The 17,696-nt window shown below is 48.0% G+C and overlaps 1 pseudogene; it reads right to left on the reverse strand.

The window, feature by feature from the left end:
- Positions 1–10,043: 10,043 nt before the first annotated feature.
- Positions 10,044–13,703, reverse strand: LOC125538508 (annotated as a pseudogene).
- Between the last annotated feature and the right edge of the window lie 3,993 nt (positions 13,704–17,696).

A 17,696-nucleotide genomic window follows, 5' to 3' on the forward strand; every position in this document is an offset into this window, starting at 1 on the left:
CATCTACTTCTATAGGCGCCTGGTGGTGCTCTTCTCAACCTTCTCTACATACATGAATGTCAATAAGTCGATTGGAGGTTTTCCATATCAAATTAGAAATAGTATCCTCAGCTAGCTAAAAAAACAAAACCATACAATTAGTTAGCTAACCTATCATGATTGACATAGTTAAAATTGAAATATATCTTAATAAGTGACTAACCGTCAAACACATTATATGTCATTATTATAATGGCATGTCAAGTGAAAGCACACTTATATAGACGCTTATGGCATCCCTAACCATTCCCTAAAAATCTATAATTAAATAAAAAAAATTGCTTTTAAGGAGTTAACCCTTAGCTAACTCTCCCCCAAAACTTTAAATCCTCAAAAATTTGAAGAGTTAGCCTCAAATTTTCCTTCTCTTGCTCAAATTTGAGCAGCAGTTCATTTCTCCATATTTCTCTCACTCCCCCGCGCCTCACCTCCTCTACTTGCCTCCGGTGTTGTATGCCGCTGCCATCGCCCACTATTAGGGAAACACCTAGCAGTAGCGCGGGTCTGACGTGTATCAGTAGCGTGGGTCCCGCGCTACTGATACGGCGCTACAGCTAACTTGTAGCAATAGCGCGTGTTGAACCGCGCTACTGCTATATATGCGTAGCAGTAGCGGGCTTCTCCTAAACGCGCTATTGGTAATATCAGCAGTGCTTTACCATAAGCCGCGCTACTACTAAGTGCACGCTGCTGCTAACTTCATTCCCCTCGCTACTACTAGTTTTATTAGTTTCTGTTTTTTTCCTGCATATTTCTTTTGTATTTGTACAGACTTTATACAATAATATCTAGCATATCATGCACATACAAATGTAATCATAGCATACACATACAAATAGTCTCATCAAATCAATGTTATTATCATAATCATCATCCAACACAAAGTGGTCTCTCGTCATCATCTCGAAATAGAGATACATGAGGTGGCGGTTATGAGTCCTCTCTCACGCTAGCGTGAACCTCAAGTAACTAGCTTTCTGCTTCTTGTATGCTTTTAAAGCCTTTATGGCTGGCGCCCAAGACCCGCTCCACTTGCACCTAACACTCGTGCCACTCGTCGTACACTCCCGGAACCTTCCCTGTGTACACGACATAGAACTGCTTCTTCGCCATCCAGGATCTAGGTACCTGTTAGAGATGCATCTTCATCAAGAGAATGTACAATCACACGCAACAAAATATAGTTGAGCAACACGAAAAAGAAAGGGTTAGCAACTAGATGCAACATATAGTAAACATAAATAATCAACGCAGTTTCATCATACACAAACTAATTAACTAGAGGTACGCAAGTCATCGTACCCAAACTAGCAAAGTAGCGTTACGCAAGTTCGGCAGGGACCGTGGACATCAGAAAGTTTTATCGCTACAGAAAGTATACAAGTTCAACCGACACATATCATCATCATCGGCATCGTAAATCACTAGAACTTCCATCCTTCCGTATCATCAAGGATGCACCCTAGCTTCTTGAATGGCGTGAGGTCCTCACGTTGCATGCCTATGAGAGTCCGGATGTCAGCTTGCGATATAGGGTCGTGGTGGAACATCCCCTTCTCTTCGACGACTTCTTTCATGATGTTCGTCGCAATGTCCCTCTAGATGCGAAAGAAGTCATCTCTAAGTTTATAATCCGCTTCTCCTTGAGATTCTACCCACTTGCAGATATGGTCATCGCTTTAAAGGTGCTCTACAGGTGTCTTTGATGGTACTTGTTGAGTTGGCATAGATCGAGATTAGGATTTGTCACTCCGATTGTCGGAGAGGTATCTCTGGGCCCTCTCGGTAATACACATCACTATAAGCCTTGCAAGCATTGTGACTGATGAGTTAGTTGCGGGATGATGAATTACGGAACGAGTAAAGAGACTTGCCGGTAACGAGATTGAACTAGGTATGAGGATACCGACGATCGAATCTCGGGCAAGTAACATACCGATGACAAAGGGAACAACGTATGTTGTTATGCGGTTTGACCGATAAAGATCTTCGTAGAATATGTAGGAACCAATATGAGCATCCAGGTTCCGCTATTGGTTATTGACCGGAGACGAGTCTCGGTCATGTCTACATAGTTCTCGAACCCGTAGGGTCTGCACGCTTAAAGTTCGGTGATGATCAGTATTATGAGTTTATGTGTTTTGATGTACCGAAGGGAGCACCTCTGTGATTGTTACTACCGGGTCATCCGAGTTAGTACCTCAGACTGGGTGAAGCCGAAAGCTAGCGATCTTAAATGATATAATTGATCGGCAATGGCGGAAGTGAAAATTTAGGTTCGCTAAAGATCACATAGTTCGGGAACTTTCCCCAGACTAAATCCTCAATATTTTTCTCCCTCATTGATCAGAGGTGAGGTTTCATGATCATGGTCGGCATGACAACCCAAAGAAAGGAACCGATAGCGGCACTATTTTCTTTGGAAGATGTTTCGTACATTAAATACTAATATAACATTCTCTCCGCATACCTTTGTTTATAAAATCGTATGGCCTGATTGCCTTGTTTTTCATAAATATTTGCCCTCATAAAGGCTTTATAAAGTGGGACAAACACTCCCCGGCTACTGGCCGAGGAGGTTGAAGCTGATGGTCGGTCAACAAAGTTTTGTACAGTGCGGATCTGAGTATTAATGATGTAGAGTACTTGGATACATAGAATCATTACACATAATTTGCGATTTTATTCCGGACATCAATCCTTAATTCGGCCACTCGTGCCCACATTAAGGCTCGGGGGCTACTGGGCTTCGGGCTTATCATTTACTAATATTAAAGGGGCACATCGATCCCCTGATCTGGTGTTGTCACCTGACCAGTGTCTCGGGGGATACTGCATTGCCTATTCAATACAGAAAATTCAAAGTGCTCAGTGTTCGACTTGACCAAACTATGGGCAAACACATCTTCGGGTAACAATAGGTACCATCTGGGACTTATCCGACATCAAGCTAATATATTATGGCGACCTCGGCATCTCCGGCATTAAGCTCGGTTGAACCCTTTTAACTTTTTCAAGACCGAGGTAATGTATGACACCTCGGGTACAGTCCGGCGTTGGAGGTCGGATACATCCCGGCATTGGAGCTCGGAAGCAGTCCGGCGTTGGTGCACGGCTGCAAAAGATACCTTGAATACAGTCCGACATTGGAGCTCGGATGCAAGAGGACACTGCCGCATGGGAACAATTTCAAACCCAAGGTGTGGCATAAAAATAACAAGGCATTGATACAGGCCGAGGACTTAAAGGGGCTCCTCGGATACCCGACTTGTAAACTCTTTGGATTCACTTCGGCGATCCTCAAGATCGAAGATGAGAAGATTTGTTGAACCAGTTTTCAAGACCGATGACCGAAGATGAAGAACAGTTCGAAAGAATCGAGGAGCGTCCTTGAAGACCAGTTCAGGAGGCTACTGACGGTGTCCTGGACTAGAGGGTACTCAACACGTCGTCTCCCGAATAGGTGTATCGGGCCGAGGACCCCCATAGCGGTTCACTCATGGGCCACTTCGGGCAGCCCATGCCGCATACAAGGAGGATTCCACAAGACTTGGCGCCCAAGACAAGGACTCCTCTAAACCCTAGGCCTTCGATGTGTTATATAAACCGAGGCCAGGCTAGTCAATAGAACATCTAATATTCATTAGAACAATCTTGTGGTAGATACATGTACTCTGTACTACACCCCCATATGAATACAATCAAAAGCAGGACGTAGGGTTTTACCTCCATCAAAAGGGCCCAAACCTGGGTAAAATCTCGTGTCCATGTTACCATCGCTCCAAGACGCTTAGCTTAGGACCCCTACTACGAGATATGTCGGATATAGAACCGACAACAATCTTTACCGAGTGTTTGATAAAATGCACCTGGTAAACAATCAAGCACTCAGTAGGAAACCGTTTTACCATAGTGAGTGTGTGACCTATTTTGAGGCTAAACTCTCAGGGCAATTCCAACGGCAATTCCGACACCGTACCTCAACTAGAACACACCAGATGTCCACAGATGTGTTCGCCACATCTATTGAATTCATGCTCCAGCCAATTGTTTCAAAAGGTCGAACCGATGAAAAGAGACGAGCAATATACTTCAACACTCCCCCTCATACTTGGACTATTTTAGTCACATGGGATCAACGTTGGCAGGGTCTTGAACTCAATACCTCCTGGCTTTGATATCATATTGAATTCATGATCCAGCCAATTATTTCAAAAGTCCGAACGGATGAACAGAGACAAGCAATATATTTCATCACCGTCCTCGGACACCAATAGAGAACCGGCCACTCAACCACATGCACCAAAGAAAAGCAGACATGACATTTTCGTTCATATTAGGACATTTTATACATAACAAAAGTAATTAGCCTATTCTTCTCTTTGCCCGACGTGGGTGACGTGGGTGACGTGGGCATCCGTGTCTCATGTCCAACTCCTTGTCAAAGTCTGCCGCCTTGCGATCGATGTCGCCGGTAGAGCCGAGTTAGATGGTTGTCGTTCCGGCTTGGAGCGAATGAGACGGAGTTGCTGTCGTTGGTAGCGTTCTTGTTCGCCACCGCTTGCGTCATCTCCCTCCGCGTCTGCCTCTGGCTGATCTCATCGAAGAGTCGGTTGCGTTTCGCCTCGTTGACGCGGATTCTCCACCACCGAATCATACAGTGCCCATTGCTCATCCATGAAGCACGAATATGCTGCCATGATGGCCTCCACGGCCTAATCATGCACATGCTCATCGATGATCTGCTCCTTCGCCAACTGGTGCTGCTCGAGGAACTACAAGTTCAACCGCTGCTCCTCCTCCGGCACTCGGAACTCAAACATTGTCGGCACAACATGCTCCTCCTGCTCCACCTCCGCCATGACACGATCGAAGTGCACCTGCCCTGCGCCATGGTGAACCCGGTGACTGGGACAGGCGCCTGCTCCTCATCTGACGCATCCTCCGTCGTTAGGTCCTTGTCGTCTGAGTTCTCCCCCGACGAACCTTTGTGTGTCACATGTGTCGGGCTTCCCAGCCGTGCACAATGTCTGCAATCTCATGCCGCCACAGCGGCAAGAGACTCTTTCACCACCAGCGGCTAGTCCCGGCCATTGCATCGATGGTCGTAGAAGGAGGAGGAAGGGAAGCAGTGGTGGGCCGGCGACAGGCTATGGGACATGGCACTCGGAGGTGGCGTGGTTTGTGACGTGGATGTCTATATTTAAATAACGGGCGCCGGGTAGGCTGAGCGACGATTCGACTGCAGGCGCCCAGAGTGGGCTTCTCGATCGCCGCGCTAGTTGAATGCAAGCAGTCCAACGGAAGGTCAGCAGCAGTTTGAATGCAGTAGGAAGCTATCCGATTGTCTAGTCTGGTCACTCGATATGAGCCGGAATTAACGCGACACGGAGAGCGGGTGGAGGCACCATAATTTTTTGGGGAATCGCACCGATTGAATGATGCAACGGTTAGGCCGGCGTGCGCCAGTGACCGGTCCATCCGGTCTAGATTAGGAGGGTGCTTGGATACGTTTTAGTCCCATGACTAAAAGTAATGGGACTAAAACTTGCTAGCCTCATCTATGCTTGGATTCAAATACTAAAGAGACTAAAATCAAGTTATTGAGCATTTATTATCCTCCAAATCCTTCAATCTAGAACTCGCATGTGTTAAAGGAGAGGCATTAAATGAGGAGAGAGAGGGCTAATACATATTTTAGTAGGTTTTCTATGACTAAAAATTTTTAGCCTCAAGACTAGTCCTAGCCTCTCTTTAGTCAGGGGTGCTTGGAACTTTACCCTCTAAAAGAGACTATTTTTAGTCAGACTAAAATAGTTCCTTGAATCCAAGCACCCTCTAGGCTAGTCATAGTGGGAGTAACTTAGCAAGTAACATAGCGTACTTCGAGAAATTTTTGCTTATGTGGCATGTAGTTAATGAGAGGTGGTAACATAATATGTTACTGTAACATAGCGCTTTCCAAAACAAGATGAGTCTACAAGCTAATTAATGAAGTCTTCTATGACACTACTACTATGTTACTTTGTACTATGAAGGTAGTAATTTAGACTAATGTCATATGTATGAGACTAGTATAAGTTACTCCCCACTATGACTAGCCTTAGCATGAATGCAACGCCGAGAGTGGACGGTCTTTTGGAGCGGAAGGTGCGGGAAGGGTTTTGGGTGGACCCGTGTAGTCGGACGCAAACGTGACACGAGTCCGAATGCCCACAAATCTCCCCTGTGTTTTATACTGTTTTGTGAGATTTTGGACATCCAAACGCATCCAGGGATGTTTGAGGCACGGCGATGGGTGGCAATTTGTGTTCGGACAGGACGGTCTGGATGTTTAGTAGAGGTTTGATGTACATGATTGGAGTTTCCTTAGCCGCGAGAAAGGCGTGGAATTAGCCTTGATGTATACGGCTCTACCTGTCATCCTCCAGAAAATCTAGTCTCCTTCATGTACGACAACAAATTTGCTGCGCAATCTTCCAACAGACTGGAGCACAAGAAGGCATGTGCCATTAAAAATGGCATGCGGATAGCAACTCTTACGCAAACACAACCGCATACGACAACAACAGTTTGTCAATTCCAGAGAAGAAAGTTGAGTCAGCACACTAATCAACACATAAATCTAACCATGGGAATAATTTTAGAAAAAAAGGGGAATCCACCATCAATCGTCTACGCTCATTCCATATTAACACATGATGCTGCTGGGAATGAGCGTAGACGATTACTATTAACGACCCCCGATGATGGCTGGTTGGTCACAGGTGACTTCAACCAAATCTACCGCGCCAGAGACAAGAATCGCTCCAATGCAAACAGTAGCTGCATCACTCGCTTTCGAGACGCCCTCAATTTCTGCGAGCTCAAGGAAATTCACCTTCAAAACAGGAAGTTCACCTGGAGCAATGAGCAAAGCAATCCAACCATGTCCAAGCTAGACGGTTTCTTTTACAATGAGGATTGGGACATCACTTTTGACAACCATATCCTCCATGCTCTGTCATCGTCCCTCTCGGATCACTGTCCGTTTTTGCTAGCTAATGATGATGATCCAAGGCGTCCGAAGACTTTTTGCTTTGAGAACTTCTGGACTTCGAGCAAACCGTCCATGATGCTTGGAATGAGCCCTCCGCGCACTCAGAAGCGTACCAAAGGCTCTTCCACAAGCTAAAGCGCACTAGTCAGAGGCTTCAGACCTGGAGTAAGACCCTCTTCTCCCAGACCAAAGTCCAGCTCCACATGGATTTGGAGATCATCTTACACCTTGATGAGGCCCAAGACTCTCGAGAGCTTAGCGCAGACGAGGCGGACCTTCAGAAAAGGCTCAAAAGACGAGTGGTCGGGCTGGCGGTATTTGAGAGAGCTAGGAAAAAGCAAAACTCGCGAATAACACATATCAAAGAGGGGGACGCAAACACCCGTTACTTCCATCTTCGGATTAACGGAAGACGTCGGAAGAACCTAATACATAGACTCAAGCATGGAAATGGCTGGGTGACTAGTCATGATCATAAAAGCAACATTGTCCAAGCGCATTTTGTCAACATTATCAAGAGGGGTTCGCCTCGCCCCAAAACTATCAACTGGGGCGCCTCCCCTCCTACAGGACATGACCTTTCCGACCTTGGGGTGCCTATCACAGAGGAGGAGGTAAAGGATGCTCTCTCTGCCCTTCCTGGGGACAAGGCCCCAGGGCCTGATGGATTCACTGGGAAATTCTTCAAGGTTTGCTGGGACACTATTAAAGAGGATGCCATGCTTGTGATTAACAAGTTCTCAGATCTGCATGCGGAACACTTGCACTGGCTCAACTCGGCGAACATCGCCCTCATCCCTAAGAAGGATGGCGCCGAAGACATCTCGAACTTCCGACCCATCAGCCTAATACATGTTGTTGCAAAGCTCATTGCCAAAATCCTTGCAACTTGGTTGGCCCGTCACATGAACGATATTGTCTCCATTGCGCAAAGCGCCTTCATCAAAACAAGGAGTATCCACGACAACTTCCTGTACGTGCGGAACTTGGCCAGGAAATTCCACCGCAAAAAAAAACCCCTATGCTCCTCTTCAAGCTTGATATTAAGAAGGCGTTCGACTAGGTCAAGTGGGATTATCTAATGGAACTTCTGACCCATCATGGCTTCCCGAGTTGGTTCAGAGGGTGGGTCTCGGCCCTCCTCTCCACGGCCTCCTCCAGAGTATTGCTCAATGGCATTGCCGGTGATCCGATCAAGCACGGATGTGGATTTAGGCAGGGTGACCCCCTCTCGCCGCTGCTCTTCGTGCTCACTATTGATCCGCTGCACCACATCCTGGAAAAGGCTACCACTCAGGGTCTGCTTCACCCGCTAAGCAACCGCTTCACGGGCATTAGAGCTTCACTATATGCTGACGACGCAGCGGTTTTTGTGCCCCCATCAAGGAGGATGTTAGTTTCATTGCCAGCACGCTCGCCTCCTTCGGTGAATCAACCGGGCTCGTCACCAACTGTGTGAAGAGCTTAGTTGCCCCCATCCAGTGCTCAAGTCTGGACCTTGATGACATTCTACAACATTTCCCAGCAGGCTGATCATCCTTCCCAATTCCCTACTTGGGCCTCCCGCTTGCTATTCGACGACTCAAGAGGACCCATTTGCAGCACCTCGAAGACAAGGCGGCTGGGAAACTTGCTCCATGGAGAGGGAGGCATCTGGCTACTGCGGGCCGTATGACCTTGGTCAAAGCGGTTCTCACGGCGGTGGCCATCTACCATATCACCCCGCTGGATCTCCCGGTAGAGGTGATACAGAAGCTGGATTGCCTACGCAGAGCCTACCTTTGGGCTGGAACGGACTCTGTGACTGGCGGCAAATGCAAAATTAACTGGGAGCAAGTTTGCAGACCCAAACAATTTGGGGGTCTGGGAATCCTCAATCTGAAAAAGTTCGCCACCGCGCTCCGTCTTAGATGGCTTTGGTTGGAGTGGGATGACCCGCCAAGGGCTTGGTGCGGTACTGAGATCCCTTGTGGCAAGGAAGATCACGAAATTTTTGCAGCAGCCACGAAGGTCATTCTTGGTGATGGCACAAAGGCCAAATTCTGAGAATCATCTTGGTTAGATGGCATCCGCCCCAAAGACATCGCTCCAAAAATATTCGAGCTATCCAGAAAGAAGTGTGGCACTGTTGCCTCAGCCCTCAGAGATGCTAGTTGGGTCAATTGGATTGATATAAGCGCAGGACTCTCTCTGGATCATCTTGAACAATTTACCGCCTTGTGGAACAAGCTTTTGCCTGTCATCCTCCAGCCTGGTGTCTCAAACACCATTCTGTGGAAGCTCTCCAATGATGGTCTCTATTCTGCCGAGACGGCCTACTTGGCGCAATTTGCTGGCCTTGTGCAATCCAATTTACAAACTATTGTCTGGAAGGCTTGCCCCCCCCCCCTCCCCCCAAATGCAAATTTTTTGCATGGTTGGTCACGCAAAATAGGATCTGGACGGCAGACCGACTCCACCGTCGTGGGTGGCCAAACTGTGACCATTGCCCTCTTTGCAACCAAGTGCAAGAGTCCGCGGCGCACCTCCTTTTCAAGTGCCGCTTCTCCATTCGGGTTTGGAAGGAGGTTCTTGCTTGGCTGCACCTTGATGTTGACACCGCTCCTTGGTAACTACGCCACGGTGCGGTCGTGGTGGGAGGGGGTCCTCGCCAGCAACGCACAACCGCGGAAAGCCTTGGCCTCATGTCTTCATCTTGTTAGCTGGGAGATCTGGAAAGAGCGAAATGCACGAGTGTTTAGGATGAAGGCCGCACCGGTGGCGGTGATCGTGCGGATTATCAAGGAGGAGGCGTCTATCTAGGCCCTGGCGGGTGCTAGACATTTGTGTAATTTGATGCCGCGAGAGTAGGCCTTGCCCCTTTCTCGTTTGTGCGGGGCTGTTATGTACGAACACAAACTCTTCTCCTTATTCAATGAAAATGGCAAATCTTTTGCCTCGTTTCAAAAAAAAAATGATGCTGCATTGCTGCTGGTGAATATGGTGGGCATACATGATGTTGCTACTGTGGCTTCCGGCCGACAGTCTTCCACACTTGATGCAAGTTTCCTTCTCCATCTCAACCAGTTCGAGCGTCTATTGCAGTTATGGTCAACTCGCATTGTGTTTCGGTTAATTCCTCTTCCAATGTGTTTCCCCCAGTGTGCACTCCAGGCTCATTTGGCTCTCCCAACGTGGCATTCTCAGTGTCCAGCATCATGACAACTTTAGACATCGGTGGCCTGTTCCTGGGATGCACGTCAACACACAGGAGAGCAACCTGTATGCATCTCTGCACCTGACTCTGATCGCAGCTGCCGCCCATCATCGCCTCATCCAGTAGTTCCATGCTTCTGCCTTCCTTCCACAATGTCCACGCCTGGAAATTAAAATGATCGGCATGATTGCATATTAGTAACATGATAACTAGTAAAATATCAATGGCGTTTGGGAATTAATCATGCTCGTGTATTACATATCCAAGGAGGCTCAGATCAAGCTCGACATTGTAAAAGCTTCGATTCTTCTTGCCGGTGATGATCTCTAGAAGCATGACGCCGAAGCTGTAGATGTCAGATTTCATGGAGAACATGCCAACCATGGCATACTCTGGAGACATGTAGCCGCTGATGAGGACCACCATGAATCTCGCAGGTCAGCATATATATGACAATACATCTAGCTACAAAAAATAGCGTTGGGGGGGGGGGGGGGGGTGGGAGATGGTGCTCACAATGTCCCGATGATTTTCAAGGTGTGCGCGGTTGTCTGATCACCTATGAACATCCTGGCGGTGCCAAAGTCAGAGATTTTGGGGATCATGTTCCTGTCTAGTAACACGTTGCTTGCCTTCATATCCCTATGGACGATCCTTAATCTTGAATCCTCTTGGAGATAGAGCAGGCCCCGTGCAATTCCTTTAATGATCTCAAAGCGTGTGTTCCATCTTAGTAACTTGCGCTTTTCTCCATCTGCATGCATGCTCGACTCAGATTGACAAAGAATATGTACTACATTTAGTTAAGAAAATTAAGTGCATGGATCAAAAGTTGTTTTGAATGAACTAACCACCAAATACGAAGGTGTCGAGGCTGTTGTTGTGCATGAACTCGTAGACAAGCATTCTCCCATCGCCGTCGATGCAGCAGCCCAGCAGCCTCACGAGGTTCCTGTGCTGAAGCTTGGCTATTAGTTTTACCTCGTTCTTGAATTCCTCTACCCCTTGTGCTGATCTCCTAGACAACCTCTTCACAGCCACTTCTTGTCCGTCCTCAAGCCGTCCCTGCATGCATGCTCAGTTTTAATTATTCGTAGTAAGCACCACATAGAGTGGCCTAGCTAGCTATCATAGATTATTCACAGTGCAAGTGTTACTCGGCCTTACCAGATAAACGGGGCCAAATCCACCTTCGCCAATCTTACTGTCGGCAACAAAGTTGTCTGTGGCGGCCAGAATCACAGCTAGATCAAACAACCGAAGGTCAAGATCTTGTTCCCCGCTCATCTTGTTCTCATCGAAGAACCGTTGATCTCGCAGGTGTCTTAATGGAAGCATGTCGTCCAGGGGCGAACCCACGTTAAGGTGAGTGGGGGCCTGGGCCCCCACTGAAATTTTGAAATTTCAGTAAGATTTGCTTGTGTTTCTCAAAAAATATGCTTAATTTCCTTGAATTTCTAGAGAATATGCCCCCACTCAACTAGTTTGCCCCCACTCCAAATACTTTCTAGGTCCGCCACTGATGTCGTCCACACTGCTTGGCGCCATTTCAGCAGCCTGACGCTACCCCCTCACTTTGTTTCTCCAAACACAGAAGCATCCAAAGCCTCCCAGAAGAAACACGGCAAAAATAGGCGCAGTCACACGTAAGGCCTTAAGCACAACCCTTCGCCGGTTAGCTGAAATAAGCAGCACGCGGGTATAAACGACGTGATCTAGTTTAACAAGTACTCCCTCAATTCTAAATTACTCGTCGCAGAAATGGATATATCTAAAACTAAAATACATCTAGATACATCCATACCTACGACAAGTAATTCGGAACGGAGGGAGTAGTACTGCGCCCGGACACATTCTGTAGCTGCATTTAACCACGTACGCCTATATATGAATGTGCGTGTGCTTATAGGTCAGTAATTTGGCTAACCAAATATGTATTATATATATGTGATGCAAATTACTATATGTTTAGAAACTTTATCCGTATATGAATCTAATATACTCCCTCGGATCCATAATAATATACTTTTGATGGCATATAGGAGTAATATACTATGGTTAGTCAAACCGATGATCTATAAGCGCGCACTGGGGGAAATGTGCTTGAAAAATCAGTACGAGAAAGAAAGCGTTGTACTAACCTGCATCGCTTAAGGCATCTACGTCAGACTTGGCGAGCCGGATGTACACATCCTGAATGTCCCTCCCATACTGCCTCATGTCAATAAGATCCACGGCCCAGATGACGCACCCTCTGTTGACTCCCCCCTTGACGTCCGACGCGGCGTACGCCATGCAACTGCAGTTGGCAAGGCACGTCTGCCTGCACCCGTCTAGGGTAATGCCGGCGTGCACCGTCGCCCTTGTCGCCTCCGGCAGCTTCATCCGGGTTACTTTCCAGAACCCATCCTGGGCCCCGCAGCGCAGGTTGGTCAGCCTGACGCAGCTGCGGGAGCCGGACTGCTGCCGCTGCTGGAATCCCGGCAGGCAGCTGCACTGCGGGGACTGGCCGACGTCGCAGTACGAGAACGCCCCGCACCTGGCGTAACTGTCGCACCAGAATTTCGGGAAGTTCCATAAAAGCAACCAGCCACCGTGAAGCCACGAGAACGGCTGCAGCTGCCCCGTCGTGCCATTCACAACGAGCCGCGACAGCACCGACGGATTGCTGAATGTGTAGTACGTCTCCTCGTCGGGGTTCCACGTGACAGTGAATGAGTAGTTCCCGGACTTGCGGGTGATCTCTGGCACGCCGGTGAGCATCTCGCCGTTCCACGGCCCGCTCGAATACACCTTGGTCAGGCTCCTGAAGAGGATGAACTCAGGCAACCCGCCGCGGACAAGCATGAACGTGTAGGTCCCTGGCGAGGGGTCAGCCGTGCTTCTCCACGACGTGATGTTCCTGGCGATGCCGCGCCTGATGTCCACCCCGAGCTTCATGCCGGGGAGCAGCGTGTCCGTCGGGTAGTTGAAGCTCTCCCACGCCACGCTATGGGTCGACGACCCACTTCCCTCGCCGTGGGTCACGACGAGGTTGCCGGTGTCGTGAAGTTGGGCGGTGGCGTGGGTGGTTATGCCTGAGTTGCCCGCGTCCGAGGACCACACGGTGGTGTTATGGCCGTCGCGGGTTACAAGGCGGCCATCGGCGGAGAGGCTGAGGACGCCGGGGGATCTGACGACTGGGTTCTGCCTATTGGCGACCCACACAACTGTCTGTTCCGGGATCTTCGCGTACCAGATGCCGATGTAGGTTCTGCCGTCGGAGCTGCCGGGTGGGCGGAAGAAGCCGAGCCTGAATACCCCGCCGGCTGACTCGAGCGCCTGGTTGCCGGTGATGGACGTGGTCTGGTCCATTTTGTCGGTGGCTATTGAGAGGGACAGGAAGGTGGTGGCGACGAGGAGAAGAAGAGAGAATGTAGTCGTCCTCATCTTCTCCCGCCGTCTCTCTCCGGTCTCCGCTAGCTCTCACTCTCTTTCTCGATGTAATGTGCGCTTTAAGGTTCTGCCACAGCCTTTGCACGTGCTTGCCGCGATCACTTGATCACGACAACAACGCCTTTGTCCGTTTCCCTCTACAGCTCTACTTAATATATGAAAGCCAACAGTTGCTGGATCTCTCTCTCTCTCTCAAAAAAAAAAGTAACGTGGCCTCTCATGACATGGATGTGTGACTGGAAGTCGACCAGCTGTATGCACGAGCGCTGTGGTTATTTATCGGCGGAGAAATGACCTTGGAATCTGCATCATCAGCGTGAAACAGCAGTAAAAAATCTAAAAAATAAATGTTCACGTTTACGGGGAGCAAAAAAGGTGGGCAGGTGAGCGTCATCGCTGTTTCCACGCGAGTCCGAACTCCACCAAATTGGACGGTATCACATGCATTAGGGTGTACAAACTAATTCGACGGATCTAGATCGAGTGCACATGCTCTATACTACTAGTATATTTACGATTTCCTACTAGCTAATGCGGCACCCGATCTGAATTTTGCGATGCACATGCACGTAGCAGCAGCAAGCGAGCTTCGCCGTAGACCAGATTCAATTTGTCACACAAATTCAATTTGCCAACAGACCAATTTTTTGCCAGCTCCTAAACCTAACCACAGACGTCCCGACGTGGTTTGCAGCGCGGGACCATTGGGAGGGTGTGGATGCGATCCATGTTTGATTCCACGTTCACAAGTGGTGCCAAACGACAAAACATTCGGGTAATCCTAGACAGACTACGACGCGGCATCAGACCACGACATTGCGATGCGCATGCGGCTGGTAGGTACTTGCAGCCAAGTTCCCTCCACGCCGCGTGGGGCCTTGAGGCTCTTATATCTAAATTACAGATTTACCGGATTGTCTAACAATATTGGAAAAAAATGGCCGTTACCGCGTTCTTGCCTGTTTGCCGAGTACCGAAACACGGGATCACGGCAAAAGGTGTGTTTGCCGAGTTTACCTCTCGGCAAACAGCAGCACACGACACATGGGACGCACTACCGAGCCCCATGCAGAATGTACTGACCAACACATGAAAGACTCTCAGAATGAAAGGATTTTCTGTAGAGTGGCGCGCAATGATCCATAGTTTTATGGCTGGAGGTAGTGTTGCCATTAAAGTCAATGATGACGTTGGCAACTATTTCCAACCAAAGAAAGGATTGCGACAAGGTGACTCAATATCGCCCATGCTATTCAATATAGTGGCGGATATGTTAGCGGTCATGATTGAGCGTGCCAAGGTTGATGGCCAAATTAATGGGGTAGTGAATCATCTAGTGGATGGTGGTCTTTCTATCCTTCAATATGCCGATGATACGATTCTCTTTATGGATCATGACCTCGAGAAAGCAAGAAATCTGAAATTAATTTTATCAGCATTCGAGCAACTCTCAGGGCTTAAGATAAATTTCCATAAAAGTGAATTGTTTTGTTTTGGCGAGGCTCAAGACGAGGCCCATCTGTATGCCGGCCTGTTCGGATGCGGGTTGGGCCAGTTTCCGATCACTTATTTGGATATACCGATACATTATCGAAGACTCACAAATGCTGAATGAAAACATGTCGAGGAGAGACTACAAAAAAGGCTTAGCATTTGGAAAGGTAAACTACTATCTCTCGATGGGAGGTTGGTCCTCATAAATTCAGTACTAAGTAACATGGTACTGTATATGATTTCCTTCTTCCAATTGCCGAAAGGAGTTTTACATAGATTGGATTACTTCCGATCAAGATTCTTTTGGCAAGGAGATAGCGAGAGAAAGAAATATCGGCTGGCTAAATGGAGTGTGGTTTGCCATCTCAAGGACCAAGGCGGGTTGGGAATTCATGACCTTGAGGTTAAGAATAGGGCCCTCCTTGGCAAATGGTTATTAAAGTTGTTGACCGAAGATGGTGTATGGCAAACCCTCCTTAGGAGAAAATATGTGGGTTCAAAGGCGATATCCCAGGTATATTGGAAGTCTAGGGACTCTCATTTTTGGGCGGGATTAATGGCAACGAAGAAATATTTCTTCCGCTATGGGTCCTTCTCAATTAAGAATGGCTCGGAAATTAGATTCTGAGAGGATAAGTGGTTAGGTAATGCTACTCTCCAGGAACAATATCCAGCTCTATACAATATTGTACGTCACAAGGGTGATACTATTGCCAAGGTTTTGGAATCATTTCCGCCCAATGTGACGTTCAGAAGGGATTTAATTGGACCTGGACTCCAATCGTGGAACATATTACTTCAACGATTATCCACGGTACAATTGTCACAGGGGTCCGATTTATTTCGTTGGAACCTACATGGGAATGGGCAATTCTCAGTGGAGTCTATGTATAAAGCTTTCATCCAGTCTGACGTGCCAGTTGATAATAATAAGAAGATCTGGAAGATGAAGATACCTCTTAAGAATTAAATCTTTGCATGGTATCTTCGTCGCGGAGTCATTCTTACTAAACATAACCTTATTAAGAGGAATTGGCATGGAAGTACGCAATGTGTATTTTGTTCGCATGATGAGACAATAAAACATTTGTTCTTCCAATGTAAATTGGCTCGTTCTATATGGTCAGTCATCCAAATAGTTTCTGGTTTGTACTCTCCTTGTAGTGTTGCTAATATATTTGGCAACTGGTTACATGGGATTGATCACAAGTTCAGAATTCTACTTAAGGTGGGAGCGCTTACCGTGATTTGGTCGCTTTGGCTATGTAGAAATGATAAGATTTTTAACGATAAAAGTACTTCGCTTATGCAGGTTATCTACAGATGTACTGGGACGCTTCGTTTATGGTCCTCTCTACAACGAGTGGAGAATCAAGACCTGTTTAAGGAGGTGTGTACACGATTGGAGGCTACGGCGAGGGATACTTTTACCCAACATGGGTGGCAGTATGATCTTAGGATTGGGCCATCGACGGGTTAGGCGCTATACAAATATACATTTTTCTTTGTATTTTGCCTTCTTTTTATATTATTTTTCGATTGTCGTGAGGATATTGTTAACTGTGTGCATCTTAATTATGCAGAGGCCGGGTGTTACTTAAACCTTTTAAGTAATAAAGCGCCCCTTTTTGAAAATGAAAGAACTCGGTTTATGCATAGTATGCCGAGAACCTAGTCAAAGGCACCCGAAAAATAGGAGCCGCGTGGCATGGCCATTTGCAGCTGACGGCCCCGTGATGGTGGGCACCTTTGCCGAGACCCTGATGAAAGGTACTCGCCAAACTATGCGGTATTTAAACCATCGAACCCTAGCCGCCGCTCCCACAGAATCCAATCGATCGGGGCAGGCCGCGGCTCGTCCCCGCGTGAATCCATCGCCGCCGCCGGGCCTCCCCACCGGCTGCCTGCTGCCCCCGGTGTAACACATATTTGCCGAGCTAGACACTCAGCAAAGATGGACACTCGGTAGTTCTACCTTTTTAAAAGTTATTTATGTTTTTTTCATGAAGGTTCCTTGCGGCCTTCGGTCCATGCCTAGGCCCTGCGCACACAACCGAGAGGGTGGGCCCGGAGCTGATTGAAACGGGAAGGCCGCCGGCGCGCGGCTTGCTGCCGTTTAAATCCACAGAAATTCATGGGAGTTCGGGAATTGACGGAACCTGGCGCGGCATCGTCACATGGTCCCTGGAGGCCGTGGTAAAAATTCCAAGGTCGTTTCACATACGCCTTCATGGAGGTTGTGTGAAAACGGGACCTTCTCCCACAAGGGATCTAGCTTTCTAGTGGGGATGCGTCCAGTTTTGTGAAGGGGTGCGGGGCCCGTCCCTCCTTTGGCCTCGAAACTTTTTATGCACTTATAGGAGTCCGTTCAAAGACACGTGCCAAATCCTGCCCTTTGGGGGGGGGGGGCTATCAGCCATATTCCGGGCATTTCCCGCATTTCGATGGTTTTATGCCATAAATTCAATACCAGAGCCGCGACCACATGAAATC

Source organism: Triticum urartu, chromosome 2 (genome assembly GCF_003073215.2).
Source record: "Triticum urartu cultivar G1812 chromosome 2, Tu2.1, whole genome shotgun sequence".
Lineage (NCBI taxonomy): Eukaryota > Viridiplantae > Streptophyta > Magnoliopsida > Poales > Poaceae > Triticum > Triticum urartu.